Genomic DNA, 7582 nt, shown 5'->3' with positions numbered 1-7582 from the left:
CACGCAGCTCTGTGGTCACCCCAAGCTCTGAAATGCCACCGTTTGCCTTTCATCTGCGTGGCTTACAGAGAACAGGAGTAAAAATGTGATGTACCCTGCGAGCCCAGGTGACACACCTCCACGACATCTCCAGTACAGAGCGTATGTTAAGCACACAGGTCACCTGTACCTCCATCGGAGATACGGCTGTTGAAAGGAAACTGTTCTCAGACTGGGCACAGACAACTAACCTTGATGCCGGTGAAGACCATAACCTAGGCCCAAGTCCTGGGCTACTGGTGACAGATGCTGGGGACCCCAGAAGGACAGTACTACACACAGACAACAGCCAAACAATCCGCTTTTAAGTAAAGGCTATTTCAGTCTTCACAATTGATTTCCTTTGCACGGAGCTGTTTGTACAGACACCCATGGATGACATCTAACCCAAACTGACAAGGGTTCACTCAGAATTTTCAGTAATAAGAAATATGATGAAGTTCTGCAAGTTATTGCTATCGTGATAGGTGCATTTTAATATTTTAAATAACGTATTAAATACATTAATAATATATTTACTACATAACTAATGATGTGCTAAAGTTAATATTGTGTTACATCATTGGCATTTATAAAATAGTCTCCTGCTCGCAGTGTATGAGCAGAGGGTTACACTCTGTTGTAACTCATGAGGACAATGCATAATGGACATTATTGTGCAAGTCCCCCATAGCTTTTAAGTTAGTAGTTGAAATGTTAAATCAAAGGGTTAAACATTGTTGAAAACCCAAGAAAATCTTCTTTCAGTGATGATGATATTCCTCCCAAGAGACTGGTTGTACATATTAAAGCTTTGGTGATGAGGTGAGTTTTATTTCTCTTGGCCATTACATGGTTATTTTCTACTTATGAGTAGCAACTAGTTCGCTTGCTCTCAAGAGAACCCAACTATCTTGCTCAGCTCCTGCTGATCTAGGATGAAAATGTGAGACCAGAGCAGAAAAAAAGTTCTCCTCACATTTTCAGTCAAAAAAGCCCAAATAAATAAACAAACTGCTTTTAAATCTCTGTCTTGATGTTCTAGTTGAAGCATTTAGATACTCATGTTTACACAGACCTCATCTCTAGTGAAAGCAGGACGGCTGAGGTCATTCCAAGCTGCACATCTCATTATTTTATTGTGGAGTATCTTCTGATCACAATTCAGTGCATACCCTTGAATCCTCGATATAATACGAAAAAGTTAATACCAATATTGTCAGAAATACCTGAAGTGAAGGTTTACTTCACAAACGTCACTTGCTGTTGTGCTTTTATACAAAACAAACAAAAACTGCGCTGGGCCAGGTAAGGATGTTTACTGCTACACTAGAGCATCCCAATGTTCCTGTTTGGTCACAAACACAGGTCCCTATCCTGGTGGCCTGAATATCTTCAGAATTATATTTGCTTCAGGATGAGCAATTTTACCTATTACTCCTCTAAATCATAATCTTTCACAATCTGACAGGAAGGGTGTATTTCCCAGCCTGGTTCCTGCGCTAACAATGGCACGTCAGGGCACACTCTCTACATCATCTTGGTCTTTCTTAAAAGTACGGGCATTCTGCTAGAGAGGGTGGAGATTTATGGTTTTTCCTGTCCACTGTTTTTGCTTCGATCAATTTTGAATTATACACCAAGAAAGCTCCAAGAGAAGAACAAATTATAACAAAAGAGTCAGAGAGTAACTGCTGTCATGGGATTGAGCCCCTTCTTCAGCTAAGTACAGGAAGGAATATTTCAACCTCTACCTGGATGTCTCTAGAATTCAGACACTGACATAGCTCTGCTGCTGGAGCTCCTTTTGAAGAACTTTAAAATTAAATGTAAATTTAAATTATTTAAAATAATGACCTTTAATCCCGTGAAATGGGATTAAAAAGTAGAACAGGCTTTCCCCATCGGGAATTACACCTAGGGACCTCAGGTCCTCTCTGCCACTATGATTGCAGCAGGATTTGCCTCATATCCTTCTTGAGTTCTTGCCCATTAGCTGTCTCCCGGTAGCTGTAGACTGAGGCTTATCTACACAGTGCATTTGTTGCCTGCTTTGGACCTCCTCTTGGACCAAAGTTGATGATCAGCTCCAACACAGCACCAGTTCCAGCTCCCAGCCTTTTACATTCCTATGTTAAAGGGTTTGGCCCTTTATCTGGAATGCCATGAGACCAAACCCTAATGCATTTTATGTAAATGATAAAAACAATAAGATGTTTCTAACAGGAGAAATGCAAAATGAAGTCTCATCAACCCTCAACTGCTTTCTGAAAGTACCTTCTATTATGTGTTTGAAACGTATCCTGGGGGTACAGCCATTCTGCAGATACTAAAGAAGGAATAGTAACATCCCTCCCCAGAACCTCCCTCAGAATTTCACCCTGTGTTTTTCCTTCTCTATGATTTTACTGTGAAAATTTATTTTGAAGCCCAAGGATCAATCTTTCTGGCTTTCAGTTCACTTTCATTGATAAACCCCTTTTCTCCCAGAAAACGAAATACAATCCTATACATGACTTTGTTTAAATTAACTGAGATTTCACCTGAATGATTTATCATCCTTGAACAGAAGGCAGCACCAACCTTATCAGCAAAGTCTGGATGCTGAGAGTTCAATTAGCATCGTTTGTAGCAGGCTCTGGGTGACCCAAGGTGAGAACTGATTGTGTATCTATCGATGTGGATCTTTCCTTGACGGTTGTTTAGAAAAAAATAAAAATAAACAGATAAAACTACACATACAAAACAGTTTCAGAGCGAAACCCAGAATAATGCTGCAAAATGAGCAATTATTTCTTATACCTCATCCCCTCTCACAAATGATCTTGCTGTTGGGTTTTAGAATCTTTCCCACAAATAGAGTCTGTTGATCAAATTTTACATTTACCAAAAGGCAGTATTTTTACTTCACAGTCTAAGAAATCATATTATACAAGGAAATATTTGTACCCGAATATCTCTTGAAATACTGGGAACAAAGATATAAAGCAAAACTATGGGTTTATTTTAATACAACTATTTTGAAATGGTAGGTTTCTCTTTGACTCAAAGGAGGTCAAATTTCAGTGGGAAGAGCTGTGCAAGAAACCTCTCAACATACTATGACTCTACAGTTGATAGTCCATGGAAAACAGAATGGCCTGAAAATATTTTCTCTTGAAATCCAAAGCACTTCTCTGAAACCAGATGCTCTCAGCATGTTTTCTGCTCCCTCTTTTTTCTCAGCATTTTCTTGAGTCAAGTCCAGCTACTTTTAATGACAAAAATCAGAGCTCAAAGTCCTGCCTGAATCAACATCACTTGCAGAGAACACATCAATGTTTTCCTCTCCTGCACACTGGATATATTACACACAAGAAACGGGCAAGCATTCCAACTCAGAAAACTCTTTGATTTGCTAATTAACACAATAATTATAAATGGAAGCCTATTCCAGCTATGGATATAAGAGGATAGTTTATCCATTTCTAAGAAAGCAGCTATTCCAGTGACTGCTAGATACATCCTACTACGGTTTCTCTGCATGTAGTCGATGAATAACACGTTCCAAACTGAAGTGATTACACTTGAGCGAAACCACATTTGTAACCTGGAACTCCAGTGCTTGAGTTTTTCTAGTAATTCCACAACCCCCTTTTTTTTTTTTTAGTAGAATCTTGGAAACTAAAACATCTTTAGCTGTAAAAGATTTGTGTGGACAATTGATTGTCTATTGCTCCCATAACATGAGGATGCATCAATGTATAGTATTGATGTTTTGTGAAGGACAACAGAGCAGATAGTGTTGAAATCTTTCTTAAAAGCAAATAACTCTGACTTGGCTAATTGTTAAGACCAGTGATTTCAATATAATTGAATGGAAATAAAGCAGTTAAGCATTAAAGACTTCAATAGCCTTCCTAAAAATCAATGTTTCTTTTAAACTACCCTCTCAGCCAGGCCTGAGATTTCACAGCTTTAAAGAAAAAATCACAACACTGCCTGTTTGTCCTCTTCATCCAGGATCCCTATAAAACACATGTGTGCTGAAAAAACGTTAAAAGATCATCATCTTTCGAAAACTCCTGAAACAAAGCCAATTAACAACAAAAAACAACCCCAGATCAATATTTCGCTGGGGAACAGAGTCACGATATGATTACTGCTTGCATGCAGATGTGTGGCTGTCAGAGAATGACTGATTGTCCAGATGTCTGATGATAAGGATCGATAGTTTCTTTAAAAGGAGACAGATTCATGAAAGCTATTGGATCCAAATAGTTTATTGGTTTGTGTCCAGCCTTTTGTTTAATGGCAGCTCTCAGAGTCACCTGGGCCATGATTCTTTAAGTTGACTTTCAAGCAACTTACTTGCTCATCACATGGCCTTTAAAAAATAGTGTTCAAACGCACTATCCTCTCTCCCAAGTCTCTCAAGACATGGGTGACGTTACATACTTCAGCATCGGAGGATTAAATGGAATTATGCTACAAGGAAACACTATGATTTACTTCCAGCCTCTGGAGCAATTCTTTATCTCTGAACTTTGCCACTTGTTACAAACGTTGTTAGATTTGTGTTGGGAACTTTTGAACGTCAAAAGAGCCAGTAGCCTGCTGCAGTTCAGATAAACATCCAAACATCTGCGGGCTCGTCTCAAGGTACCTGACCTCCCCAAACCTCTGAGTTCACTACAGTGGTCTGGAAATACCTGTTCTTCTACTATTATTTGATCACGATCCAGTAGTCACTGAGTGCAGCAGGTAGCTTTTCTAGCTCCACAGTTAGTGGAGCACTGAAATACAATACTACGTACTGCAGTATAGGTACCTAATTGCATATTATTATAACGGTACATATTATACATAATTGCATCATAGCTGTATTTTCTAGCTTCTGGCCAATTCAGTCAGTCTCTTTACACTGCCCTCATGGTCTGCCTGTCCTCCCAACCCCCTCCAGTTTAGTAGGGAAAAAAATTATTTGGAATAAAACATTAAATTATGAGAAACTTCCAGAAAAAAATCAGCAAACTTTCATTCAAAAAAATCTAACAAAACCAGCTGGTAACTCAGGTTGATGAAAGACAGCTTGCTTTGTCCCCTCACTGTCTGATGTTATAACAGGTTGTACCTGGGTTAGCTGGTTTTATCCTAATAGACTGGGCTGAACACTGCTCTCAGCTGCCCTGGTGTCCCATCAGAGTGCAGCTTCTCGTGCCTATCACATCAAGACACACACAAGGGAAGCTGTGAACTCTTATTTGAGGGTCCCTTGCAACACCACCAGTACGGGACTTGCCTGATGATGGCAGAGCACTCCTCAGGCTCAGATACAGCATGCTGCGCCCTTTGAAGTCTTTTTTTTTTTGTATCAGTTGCCAAAACCTGTAAAGCCTTGAAGGGGCTTCTTGTCAAGCTTCCTTCACATTTATAATCATGTCTCAGAAACACAGAATACACAACCATAATCAAAACAAAGCTAGGATTAAATACAGCGTCTGAAGCTTGTCAAGGATTTTTAGCTATGAGGATTCAGCTATCATGGCTTGAAACCATGGTGACTGCATGAGAGACAAGCTTGTGTTCTCTTGGAGGGAGAGAAATGGGTAGATCCAAGACACTCAGTACTTTACATTACACAGTACCTTACCACAGATTATGTTTAACTGTTAACTGTGGAAACAGCAGCAAGAAAAGTAGAGACTATCATGCACCCCAAACTTGGGGAAAAGCAGCAGCAATTCTCAGACAGACTCGATCTGCTCAGGAACCACGTATCCATCCTGGTGGCACCATGTTACATACTTCATACATTACATACATCAATCATTGCTCTGAAACTGTCGCATTCTCCACCCAGTTATTTGCTTCACACACCACTAAGAGCTACCTGTAAGGCGAGGCCATACTAGGTCAGAAAAGCAAAACACCCACTTTTCTGATCACTGTTTTACAACTCAAAAAGCAACATACCATTACAGAAGCTGCAGTGAGCAGACAAGCTAAATGCACTGCTCTGGGGAAGGAAGATTACAGACCAAATCTGATACCAGATATTCAAACAATACTTGCTACTTTACAACACTGTCTGCAGGGAAATACAGATTATAACACCATGTAGTAGCTGAGAAGCTACTATCAAAGCCCTAACTTTCAGAAAAAAAATCCCCTCTACATATCCTGATAGGCTCCTTCCCCAACATTACCTCTTTTCTCTGAAGTATTCTGAGAAAATACTTCCACATTCAACTGCCCATCACCCAGTTATTTTTTTCTCACCTCTACTTAATTTTAACTGTGGGTCTCCAAGTTCTCTAGAACAAGCTTAGCTCTGTAGATGCTAGATAAAACATTGTATCTGTACTTCAGAAGATTTAGAATCTGAGTCTGTACTAAATCCCAAGTGAAGCCATCAAATTTGCGTATGGATTCGTTATTATTCGGGTATAAAAAGATCAGATTGCTGGCTTTGTCCTGCTTATGCCATCAGGATAGCAGCTAGTTTCTTATGCCAAGTAAATACTACAGATTAGGCTAAATTCCCTTCTCAAGATGTGTTTACTTAGTCCCTCTAATTTGACATGAATCTCTGTTACCAAAGAAATAGAAAACCAAGACTTAATTTTATATCTGTATCAGACCGAAAACTCATCTCCTTTTTTCAGTCAGCCTGGTTCTCAGACAGAGCTATTCTTGGATCCGACTTCCTACACTGCCACACAGAAGCTGGAGCAGCGCAGGGCAGGAACCAATCCTTTTAGCACCCAGGAGAGTTGGGCTTTTTTAGAGTAAAACAACCAGGTAACCATGGGCACGGCTCCACTGGTGTGAATTACCTATCTGTTAACAGCCGAGTGGAAATACCATTTCCACCTGGGCACACTCCAACAATCAGAAGCAAATGAGTTAGTGCTTCTTGACACAGGTATCACCTCCAGATGAATAATGGATAACTAGACTACTTGTGGATTCCTCCTGTATACCCAAAAGCAATACAGGATTCATCTACCCACCTTCTACTGCAGCCCTGGCCACAGGTGGGTCTAGGGCACATTATCTGCATAAAAATAACCAGACATACCTTATTTTGCCATTGCTTGTGTTTCTATAACCCCAGCATATCATTAGCACTAGCAGCAAAAGTCAAATAAATTACCATTCATGCAAATACTTTGCACAGCAATAGCATTTTTCTTGCGTGAATTTCAGAAGGGTTTATTGAAATTGGAGCATATGGGTTTATGCATATTAATTAGGGCTCACAGTAAGTGTAATACACAAAATAAAGGATATGCCATTTCTGGAGGTTAGACTTGAAGATGAGATCTTGATTTCAGTGTTATTCTCCTCCTTATATTAATATTCCACTTGGCAGGAAGGCCATGCCAATTTTCATAGGTTTATCTTTTGTCATCATATTTCTCAAAATCCCATGAGAAACTGAACAAAAATATTAGTACACTAATTTCTTCAGTTTTTACTGCATTTTTATTTTGTTTATACTTAAATATGAATAAGCAGCCAGTCCTTGGAGAACTAAGTGCTTTGGCTTCTTCAGAGTGAGTCAGACTAGCCTGGTAGT

This window comes from Buceros rhinoceros, unplaced genomic scaffold (genome assembly GCF_000710305.1).
Source record: "Buceros rhinoceros silvestris isolate BGI_N320 unplaced genomic scaffold, ASM71030v1 scaffold6884, whole genome shotgun sequence".
In the NCBI taxonomy this organism is placed as follows: Eukaryota; Metazoa; Chordata; class Aves; order Bucerotiformes; family Bucerotidae; genus Buceros; species Buceros rhinoceros.
The sequence above is the reverse complement of the archived record's forward strand: the minus strand, read 5'-3'. Positions refer to the sequence as shown.